Source organism: Haemorhous mexicanus, chromosome 5, assembly GCF_027477595.1.
Source record: "Haemorhous mexicanus isolate bHaeMex1 chromosome 5, bHaeMex1.pri, whole genome shotgun sequence".
NCBI classification, from domain to species: domain Eukaryota; kingdom Metazoa; phylum Chordata; class Aves; order Passeriformes; family Fringillidae; genus Haemorhous; species Haemorhous mexicanus.
The window spans coordinates 11,771,174-11,791,770 of NC_082345.1; the positions used below are offsets into that span (position 1 = coordinate 11,771,174).

Genomic DNA, 20,597 nt, shown 5'->3' on the forward strand with positions numbered 1-20,597 from the left:
AGAAACTCATGCATGACTATGGTGGGAAGGCACTGTCCTTAGCAGAAGCTCCTGCTGCCTAACAAAGGACAAGAGATAATCAGCCATGCCCTGACAGCCTTGGAAGTTACCTGCCTGAATCATCCTGGAGACTGACAGGTGATGGAAGCCAAGCATTTTGTAACCCTGTGAGCAGCAGTTTTAAGTGTGACTCTCAGAGCTCTCCTGGATGTCAGCAGGCTTTGTGTCCCAGCCTCTGACTCCGAGTGGGACACCTCCCAGAGCTGCCAGCTCTCACACTGATCCTTGGAGAACCATCTCCAAAAGCTGACAAGGGGGCCTGTGTTGATACACCACTCTTCAAGGCTCAGCCTGCTGAGATGCAAAGGCATTCCACATGAGTATTTCACTGACCTCGGCGTGGGGGGAATTTTTAGTAGGTACCTTTGTACACGTTGCCTTCTGTCTGTGTCTGAGAGTCTGAATGGCTCTAGGTCTCTTAAAGCAAGTGCTGTATGAATATTGCCAGCTTAGATTTATAGTTCAGTTACTTTGCTTATGGCAAACTCTATTGAATAATTTTGTAAGTGTTAAAATAATGATTAAGTGCTTCTGAATCCTTTAGACATAAAACTCTTGAGCAAGCCTGAGGCTAAGTTTGGCAAGGGGATCCATTCTGAACATGGTGACCCAATGGGAATGTATCCTTTATCCTTAAGCACTCCTGTCCTTTTGTAACCTAGAGTCTCTGAAAATTATTTTAAACATTTTCTGATCCAGTTTTTCTTTATATGCTTTATTCTATATGGGAGCAAACTTTGCCACTGAACTCTTTCAGTGTGAAAGCCACGCTTTCACAAATATATATTAAAACCTCCTTTACTAATAACTTTGATGATGACGAACATTTAAGCAGCCAAAATAGTCATTCATGACATCCCCCTCAAGGAAGTGTAGGGTGCCATGGGGACACCCCTGAGTCTTCTCCAAGCTGAAGAAATCAAGTGGCCTCTGCCATTCTTTGTAAAGAGTTGAAGCCATTCACCATCTTGGTGACTCTCTCCTGGTCACTCTCTAGTAATTTGATGTTACTCTAATATTGAGGTGCCTAAAACTCACACACAACTCTCCCTACAGAGGTGAGGTCACACCAGTACAGAGTAGAGCAGGACAATCACCTCCCTCAAAAGGCGCAGAGTGCTGTGCTTGATATCCACTCCAGGATGTGGTTGGCCCTTTTGGCTGCCTGGGAACACTGTTGACTCATACCCAACCTGCCATCAATCCAAATCAGCAGATCTCTTTTCATGGGCCTTTTCTTCAGCCTCACATCCCCGTTACTAGTGAGAGATGACTCTGCCTGAATTAAGGTGCAAATGAGACCATATGCTGGAGTCAACTACATGAACTTTATTTAACATGAGGTAGGGAGATAGAAAAAGAACTAGAAAACAGAGAAGAGAGAGGAGGAGCGAGAGAGATCAAGCAGATCCACCACCCATGGAGCCAGGGGTGTCCCATTGGTCCTTGCTCACCCTAGGCTTCTCAGTGGTGGGGTGATACCTGTTCTTTTGGTGGTCCCACCTTTATACAGTCCAAGTTCTGAGTATCAATGGAGGTGTGTTCGTGCTCCTAATTTACAGGTAAAGTGAGGCTGGGTGTGTCTTCATGGCATGCAGAAGTGAGGGTAGGCAAGGTCCTCTTTCTGAGAATGCTTCCTCCAAGGCTTTGAGGGGCTTCTGTTGGTCGCAGGTACTGTCTGTCCATAATGTGGGGTGATCTTTGTTTGACCAGTGGTATGAGTATGAGTGGTTGCTTCCTTTCACACAGCTTGCCACAGCAGAAATTTGTGTCTGGATGCATTGACCAGGATGTGCTAACCAGATAAAGCCTTCACCAAGCTGGGAATGGGAGCCTTCCTGTTGTAAATTCATTCTTTTTGTGTTTATCCTATTGCAAGTCCTTCCCTAGCCTTAAACAGTATTTCAGATAGGCAACTGTGCTTTTTAACTCCTTACAGTCCCCAATTTGCACACATAACCAGGATTACCTTATCCCAGGTGATGAATCCAGCACTTGCTCTTGATATATTCATGGAGTTGGATGATTGCCAAAGCTCTCCAGCCAATCTAGATCTCTCTGTAGGATATATCTAGAAGTGGGTTTGGGGATTTTGAAGGAATCTTTGGTGGTCTCAATGCTTTGGTCAACAGATCATGCCCGCTTCTTGACCTCATCTTGGCACTTGCACTGCCTTTTGTGGGTGTAGTCTCAGAGCAGGGAAGTGGGCCCCAGAAAGGTGCTTCTGGGGAGAGGAAGATGCAGACTTCCTCTCCTGCCACATCCTGTTCTACTTTGCCCACTGGCACTACAGTGGCTACTGCTGCTGTTTCAGACACAGCAGAACATGAACTCCTTGGTGCCCAGGCTTCTGCACAGGCCTAGCCAGGAACAGGACACAACGATGCTTTACTAGTCCAAAGAAAGGAACAGTGTATCTCAAAGAAGCAGATAACAGAATGTAAAAGTATACACACAAGATGCTAAATGTAGCTGGAACCAGTGGGTAAACACATATTGAGGGATATAGTGGCTTTTGTGGCACAGCCATGTAGTAAGAAGCAACAGCACATGGCCTAAGAGAAGGTCAAGACACAGTCATCTGTAACACTGTGGGCACTTGGTGAGGAGGACCACCAGAAACCCCTTCAGATCCCTCTACAATCATAAGAGGACTTCCAGTAAGAGGCAGATGCATGGAAATTATTTCCAGAAAAAGTCATGTTCATGCCTTAGCCAGGAAGAACACTGTAATCCATGCACGTGAGCATGGTGGGATAACTATTTTGCTGTAAAGTGTCATGAACTTTAGAGTTCTTAATTAGAGGAAATATCCTCCAGGTGACCAGCAATGCAATAAGGAATGCAGTTCTAAAACTGTGATAGGAAACTTCTTAAAAAAAAAAAAAAAAAAAAAAAAAAAAAGAAGAACCAGGCTTTTGTATGATGAAGTTACTGACTGCCAGTCATAGGCCAGCTGTGTCAGCTCAGAAACTTTAGATACCTTATCTGTAGTATCACTTGTTGGCTGCTTTATAAGGAAATTTGCCTGCCACATCCTCACCTGTGCCATTCCTTCTTCACATCCAAGGAATGCTGGACTTCAGCATTGTCGAGTTGTCACCCAAAATGCAGGAATAAAACTCCCTAACACCAATGTAGTTTTAAGAAGCAGGCATTACTTCATGATGGTGCAGGATGCACTGGGAAAACTCCAGTGAATTTTTATTAGTCTCCAGTTGTATGAGCAAATGGCTTGAAAGAAACTTATCCAACATCAATTTCATGTTGATAGGAAAAATGTATACTAATATCTTCACAAACAACTCGATGGGTGTGGGTCTTCACTAATAATAGGAGAAATAGAGTGTTACTGTTTCCAGGAATGACTGAAAGAACCACTCAGGTTCTGGAAGAATGGCTGTGGAGGCCTTTAGGGGAAATGGGTCTTCATGTCTATGAACATCAAGCTGAGCAAGTTACAGAACCCAGACAGTTTGATTTTCTGAGCTTGAGAGTAATAGGAGAAATGGGTCTGCACAAAGTCTGTTTTGGAACTCAGAAAGCCTGAACTTCCAAACTTGAGGGGAAAATGAACATCCATGCTCCAAAGGGAATCTGGAGTATGTGGTTCAGGAAGTCCTTGCTTTCCTAGTACCTCAGCCAATGGGGAAAGGAACACGGCAACCTGTGGTCAGGAGTTCAGGATAAAAGGAGGCTGCACCCTCCTAACCCTCAAGAGACACTTCACAGGGGCATTGTCCAGTGTACTCTCTCCCTGTATTGGAATTTGCTGGACTCCTCTCTCTCCTTTACAGACACTGATTTTTCCACACAATGTGAATAAGCAGATGCTTCTTTATTTTGGTGCCAGGAAAACAGGGAATTACTCCTCCTAGCATGTTCTATTTAGTAAACAAAATCCATCCATTTGATTACTGCTGGGTCATGGTTACATAAGTCCTTTTACATTTTATGCATAATATGCCTGCTCTTAAATTTAACCTTAACAGTAACTTGTTTTGCTAGTTAAATAACTTAATTAATATTCCTACTTTAAGACAATTGGGGCATCTCTATTGAGCTTTACTTATTGGAGTCCTTGCTATTGCAGTCAAGGTGGGAAGGGTAGGGGGTTTCCAAGCAGCATAACTGCTCTGCATGATATTCTCCAGAGCTTCTTGAACAAAACAGAAGACATTCATTGGCTTCTTGGCGAGGTTTCCGCTGCATATTTTAAACACAGCACTCCTGACATTGGTATACCATATACTTCACAATTTTCTACTTGCAATCATAGCAACCTCTTTTATATTATTAAATCGATTCTTTTATCAGAATATTTATAACATTTCTTCTAACTGAAGCTTCAATTGGTCCTCAGTCCGTGGGGGAATGTGAAAGAACCACTCTGTTTTTCTTAAAAAAACGTGACGCGCTCGAAGCAGGGAGCTGTGGGAGTTCTCTGGAGAGCTGAGAAGGCAGGAAGGGAGGCAGGGAAAGGGGCAGGGAGGAGGGGCTTAGCCTGGAGGGATCTGAGGACCAGGAGGCTCAATCTATCGCCGCTGTCCGCGGGTGAGCCCAGGGGCAGAGCGCTGGCCGTAGCCGGCGGCCCCGATCCCGCAGAGCCGCGCCGGGCGGGCAGGGCAGGGCAGGACGCGCCGCCCCCGCCCCGCAGCTCCCGCCCCGCAGCCCGCAGCCGGGCTCTCCTTCCGTCTCCCATCGGGGCCGACACTCGGGGCTCCGACGAGTCGCTGGCTGGGCTCGGTGAGGACGTGCGGCGGCGGCGAGGAGGAAGGAAGGGAGGGAGCGGGGCGGGGGGCGGCGGGGCCGGGCCGTCCTGTCCTCCCTTCCCCTCCGATCGCGGGGTCGGCCCCCGGCGGCTGCCAGGAGCCGCTCCCCGGGAGCTGCCGGGCCCTGCAGAGAGCTCGGGGCGGGCTCGGGGCGGGCGGAGCCCTCTCGGTGGCCGGGCCGGGGAGCGGGGAGGCCGCGGGGCCGCAGCAGCAGCAGTGGGGGCTGCGGGCGCGGAGGGCGGCGGCGCCGGGGGCCCGGCGGAGCGCGGGGGGCCCCTCGGCTCGCCCGCTGCTCGCCTCGCAGAACCCATTACCGTCAATTAGTGAGAGAGTCCTGCGAGTGCCTGAACAAGGACAATGCGATGCGCAGGCTCCGGAACGCATCCCCCGCCCCGATCACCTTAAGGACGCAGAGGTTTGTTTTTGCTGTGTTTCTCCGTAGGGTATGACAAAGCAGGGAGGTGCGGTTGAAAGATACTAAAAACCTGAGAAACAATAACAAACGAGGAAATCCCTCCCTCTGTCTCTCCCCCCCCACCCCAAACAAAACTGACAAGAGAAAATAATCGCTGTCAGGGTTGAAGACTGGCTGTTTCGAGTGTCCTGTATTTAAATTCTGCGATGAAAGTCCAGCGTTAGTGATTTTTGTGCTTCAGCCTCTCTGGCATCACAAGATGTGCGGTAAGGAGCCGGTACTCTGCTTTGTGTAAGAGGGACACCTGCAGTCGTGTGTTACGGTATAACTGATAACACTGTTTATACTATTAAAGGAAAAAAAAACAAAACCACAACAGAACGTATTTAAAGAGGTATAGGCTCGCTGTTTCTGCTTTGGATTGCCTGAGTAGTGTAGCTGATAGAATTAACTTATTTATTCTAGCTGCAGAGGCAGATGGAAATGTGAGAAAAAAGTGCAAGTACCCCATCAACGTGTAGCAACTTTCTTCCTGTGCTTTGGAAGATGTACTTTGTTGGTCCGTGGCATCAATGAAAACCGGAGGCATCGGGTGGAACATGAGTAGATTTTCTGCTGGAGCACTGGATGTGTTTCAGAAGCCCATAGGAATGCTGGCAGTTGTTTTCCTAGAAGTTGTTAGAGGCTGACTCAACTCTTTCTAGGAGCTCCGTGGTAACTTTGGGCATTTCCCTGCTCTTAACTAGTCTTCTGGGAGGACTAAAAATAGAATAAAACAAATCCAGCTCGTCATGACTCCTGGTAAATATTTTCTCCTGAGAAAATATTCCCATGTGAGAATGATGGGAGTAAAACTTGTTACAAACATCAGAAACTCCTACTGGGTTCTTATCACCCTGTTCCCTTGAACTGGCCAACTGATGTCCCAAAACATTCAAACAGATATTCCTGGCAGAGAAAACAGACTAGTGATAATGATTGCTTTTTTATTACTGTCCGCAAAATTAAACACTTTACTCTTGACGCCTGTGCCAGCATAAAAGTTCCCGTGGGTCTCAAGGTGCAAGGTCTTGGAAAATTTACTGCTGTGGTTCCCAAGATGTTTACCAGGACCCGTTAGTTCAGTGTGTTTGTGTGGCTCACTGCAGTGAGTTGGGAGGCAGAGTTCAAGGATCCAGCTCTCTTTGTAGCTTAAGCTAAAACAGTATTTTTTTCCCTAGGAAATAATAGATTGTCTGATGTCTTGGCAGAAGACAAAAAACATTACAGCATGCTTTTTGTCAAGTCTGTTACGGGGTGTTTTGGTTTCCTTCTAAATAAAAACTAAAACTTTCTCCAGTTCATTGGTTTGCTAGATGTTTTAGAAGTTTTATTTTTATTGTTATGGTTCTGATTTCTATTTAAAACACAGATGCTTTTTCGCTCTTCCCCCTTCCTACTAATCTTCAAAAAAATAGTTGTAAATCAGTAAAATACTCTGATTTGCTGGAGGCTGTCCCTCAAACACAGACTCTTTAGAAGCCAACAAATTGCTGACTTGGATTGTTTTTTTGCAGGCTGAAGTGTTTCGCTAGGAGAATATTTTGATGTGTTTCTAAAATTTACACAAATCAGCCTTTCCCAACTGTTTTATTTGCCTTTTTTTGTTCGGTTTCATTTGCTGCAGCCATGAACAACATATCAGTGGTTGGGGATGTGACACTGTCATAGGATTTGTGGTCTTGTAATAATTAACCTGTTAGTTTGATGTTGAGCCTTTCTTCTTTGTGTTGAAGATTAACAGTTGTCAGAGGCAGAGCAGTACTCCCCACCACTTAAATTAAAAGGCATGGATAAAGACACAGCAAAAGGAGTAAAAGAGGGAGCAGACAGCCAAGAAGGTGCAGTTCAATTCTCTTGATTCCTAGAGGAGCTCCTGCTTTGCTAAGCATAGCTATGAGAGCTTGTGAAGAACCTTAGAGCCTGCTGGTGACTTAAAAAGAAAGAAAAAGAAAAGCAAGGAAAAACGGTGAAAATACCCATTATGGTTTTTAGCATTAGGTAATGCTAATCTTTGCCTTTTAAAACTGTAAAGTGCACTGATGAAAGGAGGCTGGTGCTGCACAGAAAACTGAAATTCAAAAGATCCCCTGGCAGATTTTGATATATCACTGGTAATCAGGACATAGGAGACTCTGGTGGTATTGTTGGTATGGCTCATTGCTCCTTTGGTAAAAGCAGCACTTTAAGCTTTTTGACTGTTGTCCCTTCTAGGAGCCAAGACCAGTGAGGAGCTCCTGTTCCTCCAGTGAGCACTCCACATCTGTCTGAAGAGACACACAAGATTGCTGAAGTGATCTTTTTTTTTCTTTTTGAAGTGAAATTGTGGATGCCATTTTATTGTCTAGTTTGGTTCATCCTGAAGCACCACAAGTGGCAGCATCAGTGCGACTGAAGAGGTAGAAATGGGGAAGAAAATAGGGTTAAGGAAAATACACACTTACCAACTTGTCTTCATTACTCAAAGCATTTCTAAACCATATTCAATACTGTTACATGCAGTTTTTCAAAGAACTGTAGTAATTTTCCATTGCTGACAGGGAATGGATTTTTATTTTTTCACCCATTTGATTGCTAGACACTACTGTCATGTTTCTGACTATTATTTGTCTTTGTGATAAACACAAGCAATTCAAGTTCTCAGGAGTTTCAAAACTGCATAGAGCAGTGGAAATGTAGAGCAACAATGCTGTACGAATTTATGGACTTGTACAGCATTTGCTGTACAAATTTATGAATTTGTACAGCAAAAATGCTGTATAAATTCTTGGAGGAATTTCAAGGAAGCTAATTTAATGGAAGCATTGATATTATAACTTATAGCTGGCAGAAAACTTCACCAATCAGAAGATTTTTAAAAAGACTTCTTAAAAACACTCCTGTGATCTTGAAGGTAGCGCTACGCCTTCATGCTGGATAGAAATGGTCTCCATAAAATGCAGATATGCCAAAGAGCTCATCTAGTAAGTATGTGCTTGTGAAAGATTTCAATGACTGAAAATCAGTTAACTTCTTAATTTGCACTTCAGTCAGTATCCTGTACATAGATTGCAAGCTTGTCTCCAATGAGTGGTCATTAGGCTTTGGATGATTGGGGAACAATACTTCTAGAAGGAGATGTCTACAACTACTGGGGATGTAAGACAGTTCTTTAAATGTCCATTAAACCTTGAAAGGAATTGGGAAATTCCTCAGAGGCTGAAGCATGTTCATGGTTTCTTTGCATTTTGCTTGTTTCTGTGAAGCACTGAGGCCTGACCAACAGGCCCTGAGCTGAAGTTGACTGGCAATGAACCTTCCAGCCAAACACTGTTTAATATTTGTATTCATGTATTACTGAAAGATGCATGATCATCAGTGAAACATGTAGTGTGATAACTAGTGTATTTCTTCCTGTGTTCAGCGGCCAGTCAGGGCCATGAAATCAGATACCCAGCCTTGTTTGGAGGTACATGGTCAAAGCCAAATCCCTTGGTTCCCCCTTGAGCCCTGGCCAGGCTTTGGTTGGAACCCAGGAGGAGAATGAAACCAGATGTTCCTGCAGGAGGAGGTATGGAAGCTTGTTTATTCACCAGCATTAAATCTGGACCCTCTCACAGCGAAGATGGAGACCTTGCCTGCAGGTGGATGTGCCTGAAGAAATTCCCAGTTATCAGGAGTGGCTTTCCAGTCCTTGCTATGGCTGGAGCTCCCCAGCTGAAGTGCAGATCTGGATGATAATAAAATATTAGGTGATGTACCTTTCTTAATTACTATAGGCAATCTTCTGTAGTAGTGACTATGTGCATTGCTTAGCTTGTCTTTTTGTAATTCTTTGCTGTTTTAAACTGTAGTAAATTACACTGATTTCTTAAAGTTGGTGTTTGTGTCTTTTGTGCTGACCATGTCCACTGGCAGACCAGTGTGATGGTAAATAGAAATTTGCAGTTGAAGTGTAGGGGTGTAGGTATTTTCTAAAAATGTTTTTCCATCCAAGACAAGGCAGCTTAGGACTCAGCTTCATCTTTAGCTTCCATCATAGTAATTTTCTTCCATCATAGTAATCTACTTCCATCATCTTCTTCCATCATAGTAATATTCACAACTAGAAAAGCATGAGCTATAGATAATACTTACAGCTATGTGTTTCATTATATACATGAACTTTTCTGCAGAGGCAATGATATTCCTGTATAAAGGAGTCTGATGCTACCATTAGAAAAGCTGTCATCTGTAGGATTCCAAATGGAATATTTGGTGATGTCAATTTGTCTGATGAATCCAGTCTCTGTTATTAATGCCTTTTCCCCACAAATCTTTTCTGTTGAAAATTGCTTTCTCAGGCTTGCATCTATTATTCAAAAGCAGTACATGCTTGGTCGATACAATGAAGCAATCAAATACAATCCTGAAGATTTAATTTTGTTCTGAACAGTGGCATTGCTTTTGTTGATGTTGGTGTGTTGCTTGGTACCATGGAGAACTTGAATGTTAAAATTCCTTGTGAAGCATGGTTCCTCCAAATGCTTGATGTGTCCACAGTGCTTGCAGAAGAGTCCCTTTTACCTTTCAGAATAACCTCTTGGTGTTGAGTTTAAATGTTGTTTATGACAAATTCAGATTTTTCTGTATCTAGAGGTTGTTGATATGTGGAATGGTGTTTATCTCCATTAGCTCATTTGTGGTGAGAAGAATGACTTCTTTATTCTTGACCTGTTGACTATGACCACAGTTCCCTTGACACTTAGAGTTGCTGGGTGCAGTTACTAACTTTAAGAGAGTGGATTGGGACCATTGCCAGATGCTATGGCATGCATTTCCTTGATTTTTGATTTTTGTACTATTCCCTGAAAAAGTCCTAAAATGCAATTACAAAACTGTAATTTCTCAACTGCAGAATTTCTGTGTTCCCACTAAGATTTCAGGCACGATTGATGCTCATTTCATTGTTTTTCTAAATTTGTTTTGCTGTGGGCAGGGTCAGAAAAGACACAGACACCAACTTAAAGGAATAAGGGTATTTCAATATAATACAAAACTGCAAAGAATAAAAAGATAGGATAAGCATCAGTTAGGGGAAGAGAACCACTCCTGGTAACTGGGAAATCCTCCAGGTGCTTCCACCCACAGGAAACGAGGCTTCCGACTTAGCTGTGAGAGAGTCCCATTTTTATTCTGCTAAATATACCCACTACCATAACTTATAGTGCAGGAACATCTGGTTTTTTCTTCTGCTGGGTTTCTTCCAAAGCCTGGCAGGGCTCAAGGACGAACCAAGGGGGTTGTCTTTGATCCTATACTCCCAACCAAGGCTAGATTTGGCCTTGCCTGGGTTCTAAGTACTGAAACCATGTTTTGCCAATGAGCAGATACATATAACATTTGGCTGGAAGGTTCATCTAGAGGTCAGCTTTGGCTCAAGGTCTGTTGTTCAGGCCTTACTGCTTCAACATTTTGCTGTTGTTACCGTGAAGTGTAATAAGTAGAAATCTGCAGCTGTAGTCCCGCATCAAACATCCTTATTGAAATGGAATTTCAAAACTTTTTCACATAAATACTAAAACTGAAAATATGTGAGCATAACAGGATGTTCTTTATGTATAAGTGGGGATGAAACAGCTTGAACTTAACCCTACTTGCAAAAATCACCAGTGATGGAGGGAGGGTGGCCATGTTGCTTTTGATGTTGAAGAATGCTAATATCAGCCTGACTGAAACATCTCAAAATTAAACAATAAGAGGATGTTAAGAAACTGGTGTTTCCTGATGGGATCTGGCACTGGCATTGATGTGAGAGACAGATGTTTCCTGATAAAAGGAACCAATGAGTGGTAGTACTAATCATGTATTTTAAATGAATTATGCTCTGCTGAGCTAGCCTAGCAATGTAGGTCATGACAGTCAATCATGTTATTGTATAAAAGCCCAAGCTCTCTTTTTTATGGTAGGGATTTATAGCATGTTCCTTTTAGGAGAATGCATGGACATTCTTCCTTTAAGTGGGGATGCTTCTTGTGGTAACTCCTTGGGGCTGAGTGGAAGAGATTTGCCCTTGGTCATTGGTTTTGGTGGATGACCAAAACCAATCTCTTCTTGACAATTATTAAGCTAGTTTTGAAAATACCAATTTAATAAATAGTGCACCATAATAGCAGTTACAGCCTTTTGTACTGAGGAAGGTCATGGAGCAGATCATCTTGAATGACATCATGTGGCAGCTATAGGACAACCAGGGAATCAGGCCCAGCCAGCTTGTGAAAGGCAGGTCCTTCTTGACCAACCTTGGTTTAAGACAGTTTAGGGGAACGCTCTAAAATGAGTTACTTCCCCTTAGTTTTAACCAATCCCTTTCCACCAATAAGGAGAAACAAGTAGAGGAGATATAAGTGGAAAAATAACATTTTACTAAAAAAAAAACCCCAAAATACAAAACATATCAGTAAGAGCACCAGTTTTTTAGGAAGTTGCTGAAATCTCCCAGACTCCCAGGGAACAAAGAGAAACTCAAAATGTCAGAGTGGTGGCCTCCCCAAGGTGATACCTACCACGAGGGAGACAAAGGGAAAATGGCAGCAGCCCCCTCCTCTCCCTTCATCTCTCTGGTGGCTGGTACTCTGTCAAGGGCTGGAACTTGTGGAGGGACTTTGCCTTCTCCTGGGCAGAAGACAGCCAGGCGAAGCCTCTGGGCTGGTGTGACTCGGAGCCTTCTGGCCTTGGCCAGGCACTGCTGGTGGGCTGGGGTCACCACGCTATTACCAGTGGAGAGGGGACTTTAACCAGGCCTGCCTCTGCCCAGGCCCTTGACAGTAGACAGTAAGTCAGTTGAGTTGGCCAACACCCCAAAAGTCACTCTCGTTTTGCAAGTTCTTAAAAATGGCCGATGAGGTCTGTTACAAAATGAATGATTTGTTGAATAGACCAAGGAAAGCAGACATAAGACTTAAACCAGACTTGTTACCACACAGGATAAACAAAGAGACACTGCTAGTAGATAGACAATACTGTGTGATTGAGGTACCTATATTACAGCTAGCAAAGAAATAATATAGATTAGGATTCAATGTACTTTACCATCCAATTGCTGATGGATTGGATGGTAAGATACACTGAATCTTGCATCAAATCCTTCCTCTCAATTCCTGGAAAAGTATCTACAAAAATGCATCCAAGCTTCATAGGAGAAGCCGCCCTACACATTTCCAGGGAGTGTGTGAGAGGTTTCCATCTCTGTAAGAATTTGTGTGGCTTTTATAGTTGTAAAGAGCAGTCTCTTGGTCAATGACATTTACTTTTCTTAATCTCTTCCCACATCTTCTTTCCAGACCAAGATGTTGATTTTTAGTTGTGGTCTCAGCCCTTCTGGTACCAGCGATGACCCCCTGCCAGGCCTTTGGCCTTGGCTGGGTTCTCTCTTCCATTTGAAGAGCCATGTGTGGTAGGGAGGGATGTCCTGCATACACAGGGAGCTGGGCTGCTCTGCTTCTCTGGGCTCAACAGCGTGGCTGCAGGCAGATGTTGCAAAATTCACTCAAACACTTTTTGATTGGGAAATGCAGCTTCTGGAGTGTCCACTGTTGCCAGTAGAGCCAAAAGGCATGCCAAAGACAAGAGAAAGCTCTGCCTGAGCTCCTCGACTTTTAAAGACTTGTGGGAATGAAGTGTGTTCACTTCATCTCCAAACAAAAACCCCACTAGCAAACTGAGAAATACTGTTTATTCAGTATTGGATAACACTGAATAAAATCACATTAAGAGTCCTGGTGTTGGGAGGAGACAATGCTAAAAACAAAAAGGAAGGCTGGGAAGGACAGCCTGATGCAACATGAAGGCTACAGGAGTAAAACATAACCATCCTATAAACATTTTACTGAAGTCCAGAAAGATCAGTGTACTGGCTTTCCTAGGTCAGCTAGGTGGGTTACCCTGTTGTAGAAGGAAGTCAGGTGTGACCAGCTGATTTTCCCCTCAAGAAGCCGTGCTGGCTGTGACTAATGATTGTTGTCCTCTGAGTGTTTTTCAGTACCTTTCAGAAAAAGAAGTTTTCCATGATGTTACCAGACCCTGAAGTGGCACTGACAGGTCTCTACTTTCCAGGGTCCTCCTTCTTGCCCTTCCTGAAAACTGGGGACATGTCTGCCAGCTTCCAGTCAGCTGGGACTTCTGCAGACTTCCAAGATCATTCAAAAACCATCAAGAGAGTCTTTGTGATGACATTGGCAGCTCTTTAAAGACTTTTGGATGAATCCCATCAGGATTTGTCAGAAGTCAATAGGTAAAAGGGGGAAATAGCCTGTTGGAAATGGTGGAATGGGAATTTGAAAAGAGAAGTGACTACTGGTCTACAGGTGCTTAAGTTTACTGTAAACATTCTGGGATTGATTGGCAATCTGAGATTAAGGCGATTTCCAACAAACTACCTCCTATGTAACTGCAAAGAATTTTGGGACAGGAAAACTCCTGTGTGCTGGTGCTATTGTGACATCCAAACTGTCACATCTAAAATGTATCTAAAATACAGTTATAAAGAGAGGGAAATGAGAATTATGGATGTTTATGTACTCCTTTCTTTGTGTGTGTTTAGTTGATTCAGGCTGTTTTTCTATTACACCATAAATCAGACATGCTGAATTAGATTTAAATACTTTAGGTTAAATGGGACATGCCACTACAAGTCCAGAAGCAGAAAGAGGAGAGAGCAAAATTTTGCTGGCCTGCAGCTGAACTTTAGTCCTTTCAGTTCTTAGAATCTTCTGTTTGCTGAACTACATTCTGCAGAGGTACAAAATAGCTGTGATCACAGTGGCTGGCACTGAAATGCATATTTTATAGGGTTTTGACTCTATTAAAGGGAGCTTTTAGCAATGAATAAGAATATTTTAGAGCTATTGTGAGTGCCTCAGTTACACTTGTTGCAGAGGAGATTTAGACCACTGGCACAGATAGCTGGAAAAGTGGGTTTTTTACATTGAAGTAAAATGAGATAAAAGTGAGGCTTAGGAAAGTGCCCTGGTGAGGTTTAATCTTACTGTACAGATACAGTAACAATAATAATTCAGAAGTATTAGTACATTATCTTAATGCTCTATGAAACAAAGTTATGCACAATATCAATCACCTGAGATCTAAGTTTCTCCTCGAGGAGAAACTTAGAGGTGACCCAGCTCAAGGAGAGGTTACAATTGTGCAGCTGGGAGAGATCAAAAAAAAGCTCACCTGGGCTTTTATATTTATGGAATGAAGTGGTTGGCTTGCAGTCAAATGCAATGGAATTTCCATGAAATTCCTTGCACCCACAACTTCATTTGTTCCTTACTAATTAGTTCTGGAAGAACTACCTTCTATTGACGTCTTATTCACTTGGCTGGTGTTCCCAACTCTTATGCATCAAAGCTCTTTGTGTCTCCCTGTTCCTATGTGGATTTTCAAAGAATAGGTTGGAACTAGCAAAGTGCTTGACCTGGTCATGGCCTAGGCCTTTACCTCCTTATGAGCCTGAGCCACACTGTCAATAATTTGGTCAAGGAGTTGAGCTCATTCCTGTGACTACAGTCAATCCACTTTATTGACTGGTTACCTCTTGCCTCTGTCATCAGTGTGTGTTGCATTGCACATAAGTGGTGAGGGTACAGTTATTTCATGAGTTGCTTTGCTTAATAATTACAATTATTGCTTATTGTATACCATTGCACAAACAGATAGTGATATCATGGAATATTTTTAGGAGAAGGGTTGGAAGTGGCTCATACTCCAGTCCCAGGTGGAATGTATGCACAGCAAGGAATTGAGAGAGTAGCTCAGCTGACTAAAACCTGGGCCTTTCATGACAAAAATTTAGAGCCTAGAAGACTTGCTATTTGCATTTGGAGGAGGGAGTAGATTGAGTAAAGAAAAAAGACTGCAAGACACTTTCAGAAATACCTTTGGTACTGGCATGCAAAAGGATTCCTTTAAAAATTACCCCAACGCTTCACATTCTGGGCAGGATCCTGGCATTTACCAGGAAGATAAAAAGTTCCTGGTGTTCTTTAAGGGCTGAAATTTGGAATAATTTATTGTGTAAGATTGCCATCTGTATGTGGTAGGAAAGTCAGCAAGATAATGGTCATGAGAGACATCAGGAGTGGGGGAAGTTTCAGCTAATACTGCTGGAGCTACCTTAGCATCAATGGCAGGACTATAGCCATAGCCTGCAGGTAAATGAGTAAAGGTATAATTAATGCCATTCCAAGTACAAGCCAAGTGAGCTTGGTAGGCCTGGTGGGTGGGACACTGGCATAACGTCTTTAATGTCCAAACCGACTGTGCATAGATAAGAGGAAAGATAAATGGCATTAATGGTTTTGGCAGCTTTTGTGCAGTATGAGGCAGAGGGGGGGCAAATTTTATGCCTAGGTAGCTGTCATAGGCAGAATGGAAGTTTCACCCAAGGTTTATCACATGTACCCTCCTGTTGAGTCACAGGGTGCAGAAAGGATCCTGTTGCTTTCTAAACTCCTCCTCAAAGAGGAGTCTGGGTGTGGCTGGATCCAGTCCTAGCTCCAGACTTACTTAGAGATTTATGTCTGAAGAATTCCACAGGTGTAGTTGAATCTTTATACAAGTTCATCCCACAGGATAAAGGAAGGCAAGCCAATATAAAAAAAATATTTATTTATATGGTGCTAATACTGATGATCTTGATCATAATACTAGTTAGGCTAAAGGACCTTAATCAGAATTAATTACTACACAGTACTGATAGTTAACTATAATTACAGTGACAATAAAGCTGGCAAAATAATCAAGTAGAGATTGATGTTGCTCACTTATACTAATGTCTGTGGGCATAGCTGTTTAACTCAGCCTCAGGAAATAACCTTGGAGGTGTCCCTACTCAGAGGAGGAATCTCCACACACACTTCTAGAAGGGGGTATGTTAAGAGTATGGGAACCATAAAACAGTGAAGAAAATAGCAAAGCTCAATATGAGATGGGCCCCACACATCAGAGCATCAGTGATCAGAGCAGACATGGAAACCTGATGGAGGTTTTTGTTGCCATGGCATCGGGTAGGAATGTAAAGTGGGAAAGGAGCAGTGCAGTCTCAATACCAGGAAATGTTTTGTACAACTGCTACCAGGTATACCTCCTACCAAGAAATACTGCATACGACACAACCACTAAGAGCAGAAAATTTGACCACCCACAGCACTTTGCACAATAATGGCTAATAAGGTATAAAAGGACCCTGATTTTGTGTTTGGCTGGGGGATGAGAATTTGACATGAAAATTGTAGGGACACATTTTCCTCGCCCTCTGCAGAAGGGGCACCTTTTGGTAAGACCTTTTGTGTCCTCAGCTGTGCTGAGTGTTTTGACATGAGAAATTGAGCTTGTGATTGCCATTGTATTGTCAGGGCTATATTTAGCTTCTTTGCAGTTTATGCAGATACTGCTGGCACTCCAGAAGAGCCATGTCTGCTGCATTTAGTAAACCATAGTCCTTGTGAACCTGGCTGGTTCTTTTGAATGCAAATAGACTATTGGAGCACCCAGTGCCAGGCCTTTAGCTGTGTATTCATAACAAGTCTCTGCTGTTAAAAATTGGGACTGGGTTTTTATAGTGATCCACTGTCAGTCAGATGTTTCTGGGCCAACTGTTCCAGCTCAGCAGCCTTTAGCTCAGCAGTGTCAGGTAAATTATCAATACTGTCACTTCTTTGTTGCTTTATCAGGAACTTTTTTACATTCTCACCTGTGCCAATTTCTGCAAGGAAACATTGTTCTTCATATCCTCAGAATGTTCAACTTTGGGATTATTGAATCAGGCTGGCCTCAGCCTTGTTCTACACCAAGTGCAGCATGATCCCCCTTCTCCATCCATCACTGACAACTTTTACAATCAGGGTATTGTTCGAGCTGCTTTACCCCCATGGAGGCAGAGTGTCCTGCTCCAGTATCCCTGGTCAGATGCCAGGACCCACTGGACTTGTGAGCTGACTGGCTTGGGCTGTTAAAAGGGGAAGTGGGTGCAAGTGAATGCTCACTGTTTTTTTAGTTCTCTAAAAAAAAACCATGAAGAGGGTCCTGTCCGGAAAGTCGGCCAAGTAACTACAATCACACCAATGTGGCTACATGTCATCCTACTTTATTCAGCAACTTTGGCATATTTATCCTTCTCTATACACTCTCTCATGCCACTAATGCTTAAAGCTCATTGGTTAAATAGCTATATTCACATATAAATGTTAATTATTGATTGGTTGTCATGCTATAAGCATTTTTAACTAAGGTGTGCCAAATTAGCAGTTCCCACAACGTGCTTGGTATCTGGTCTCATCTTGGCACAATGCCCATTCTTGCTTGTTGTATCTATTCGAGGACAGTACATGGTCTACCTTGTTCCGAGGATAGTACATCGTCTTCAAAGTAACTCGGTAATCTGCAAGCCAGGGTTGTCCAATTCCTGTAGGAGAATAGCATGGCCTTGTTCTGCTAAGAATCCTTCTACAGAGACATGATGAATTTTGGGGCTTGCAGCATCACAGGGTGTTAACAGCATGGGTCATTGGAGGTAGGGGAGGTGCTTTTCAGAATCCCCCAAAGTATGGGGAGTTGGATTCAGAAGTACCAGGAGATTGTACCTTCCCTGGAGCATCATGGAAGGTCTGGTCTATGAGTGGTTCTGTCTGTGGAAGTAAAAAAGCTAATGCCTTTGTAGGCCTTTCTAGTTTGACATATCTGTAGCATGGTCTCACTGAGTGAGAGTGGCCAAATTATTGGAGTGGAATACTTGTAAAAGAACATACTGTCTGGAGCTTATCTGAAGCAATCTGTATGTTACCATTCTTGCTGGTAGCTTACTGCATCTTGCTTATCTGACATGTACCTGTAATCCTGTGGAAAAAAAAAAAACTCAGAGGTATATAAATATAAACTATGTCAGTGACCCAGCTGGGCAAGGTTCAATTCAGCAGCGGCTGTTACTTGCCCGCTTTTTGTGGTGCATAGCTCTGCAGCTAAATGCAGTGATAAACTGCTGCTGTGCAGACCTGACTAGAATTGTATAGGAGTTACTCCACAGTGGAGGTTAGAACCTCTCAGAAACAGATCCTCAGGCTGGCTGGATCTTAGGGAAGTCACACTTGACTGACCTTGGGAAGGGCTGAAGGGGCTTCGGTAAACTGTGGACTACTGGAGAGTGAGAGAAGTGTTCCCCTCCCTTGTGATCAACTGAAGGCAGAATTTTGACTGTCCATGGGGACACACAGATGATGATGCCATTGATGGTGGCATCTACCTCCAAATGAGAAGTCTCTGTAAGGTGTGCCCTCCATGGCACCTGAGAAGGATCATCAGGTTCTGTTGAGGGTGCTGTGTGTCTCATAAGTCTGGGTAACCAAGGGCTGGGGTGTTTCCAGCTGATGAAGTGATGGGAGGGGCACTAGGGCACTTGCTCAAGCCCTGGTGGGAAAAGGTGCAGCATAAGGGCTTGTTGGCAAAAGCTGGTGAAAGAAGTGTTGGGGCTCTGTGTGCTGCCTGGTTGGATTCCTGGGTCTGAAGAGGCTTTCAGGATTCTTTGGGTCAGGACCCTTTAGCACAGGCTTCAGGAGATTTTTAACTACCTTGACACAAGGGGTTTGGTGGTATCTGTGGCTGCATCCTGACAGAGGAGGCAGAATGACAGAACGAGCATAGCAGAAAACAGTTGGTGGTACATATAGGTAAAACCTTATAAAATAAAGGCCTTGTAAAACATGGTTTAGGCCTTGCTATCCTGGCTAAGCTGGCCTGTTGAGTTCTCATGAGAAAAGAATCATAAGAATGAAAATCAGTTTGCATAACAATCTATTTTTGTGAGAGAACAGTTTGCACCTGCAAAAATAAGGAGTCTATCTCATCAGAGTCAGTGAAGAAAAAATGTAAACATACCTAGAAAGAAAAAAGTTTGATGGACACGTACACTCGCCATTACCAAGCAATGAACTGAGTTTAAATGATTTTCTGACCTATGGGATTCCAACATGGTGCCTTCTGATACCAGATAAAATGAGCTGTGTGCAATGAAGATTTAGCTATTCTGCTCAAAGAAACGAGTGTGTCGTCTATCTCATTCCTGTCTCTAACTTGAGGCCATAGTTGGGACTGTGTGGTAGTGGGCTCTGAGTGGGCCAGGACTCTTTAACTAGCGGGTGCTGCTGGGCCTCAGATGGAAGACAAACTCATAGGACTTTATCTGGCACATGAATGATTGAAAAACAGCCTACTTCTGTTTAATCCCAAATTTCTGGGACTGCCCCAGGAAACAGTCAGGGGACCTTGGTTATCTCAAGGCCTTCGTCTTTGTGCATATGTTAGTGTAGTTTATCTCAAAATAACAGGTGATTCTTGGGGATGATCCTGTGTTGTTCCTCTAATAGTAATTCCTGTTACACACAACTCAAATCATGGCTTACAAGAATTTCAAGGTATATCCATTACGACCTCCACCTGATCCCGTTTGGATAGGTTATAGGACTTACCATTGCAATGAACCCCTCCCCTTGTCTCCATCCTGGCTTCAGCAAGGGCTTCCTAATTTTTTTGGGTTTTGACAGCGACAATGATTGGATTTTACTCTTAGTGAAGTTGTGTGCTGCATGTAGTCAAAGTTCCTCCTCTAGCAAGGATTTTACAGTTACAAGTGGTTGGTATCTTGTTTGCCTCTCTCACAGTTACGTTCCCAGAAAATGTAAATATCTTAAGTTTCCTCAGCATTTGTCTAATTCAAGGATGTGATTTTGTTTTATCCCTAATCATTTTTCAGGAAATACCCAGTGAAACATTAGCAGCCTGAAAGCTTTACTGTGGATGCAAAAACCTGTTTTCTTTGCTAAGATTCCTGCATCACTGTAAGTATTGCCTGGACACTGATGTTGATATTTTTTAGGAATTTCATATTCCACTTTGTTTTCCTGTCTTCTTTTGTTATTGGTGTCTTACGAGAGCAGAGAAAGTAAAAGAGTGAAGAAAGATAGAGCCATTGTTGAATCTTGAAATTAACACCTATAAAATTATAACACTGGATCTTTTATTCTTTTATAGGCTAGATATGAGTGATACTTTTCATTCTCAAATTTGAAATCAAAAGAATCTTAAAATCTGAAAGACCCCATAAAGGAAAGTCAGGAGCCTTGGTGATTTGGGAGAAATGGCATGAAACATTCTGTTTAGAGACTGTCTAACGCTCTACACAAAGCAAGGTGTTTGTTCTATGCTAGCTGGGTATGACCATACTGAGAGGAGCATGTCAAGATGGAGACAAGCATTCATTCTTGTATTTTGTCATGGGGGCTTTTGTGGGTTTTTTGTGC

At 43.1% G+C, this 20,597-nt stretch overlaps 1 protein-coding gene across 6 annotated transcripts in view; it reads left to right on the forward strand.

The window, feature by feature from the left end:
* Positions 1-4,592: 4,592 nt before the first annotated feature.
* RESF1 (retroelement silencing factor 1) overlaps positions 4,593-20,597 on the forward strand; it is a 29,523-nt gene continuing 13,518 nt past the window's right edge. For 2 of the 6 annotated variants that reach the window (XM_059845899.1, XM_059845906.1), the window contains exons 1-2: positions 4,654-4,806; positions 20,051-20,135. The gene's annotated coding sequence lies outside the window, so the exon portion shown is untranslated. Of the gene's footprint in view, positions 4,615-4,653; positions 4,807-5,069; positions 5,248-13,359; positions 13,538-20,050; positions 20,136-20,597 lie in introns of those variants that run through there. The other 4 variants (XM_059845902.1, XM_059845903.1, XM_059845904.1 and 1 more) reach the window with 4 other exon arrangements.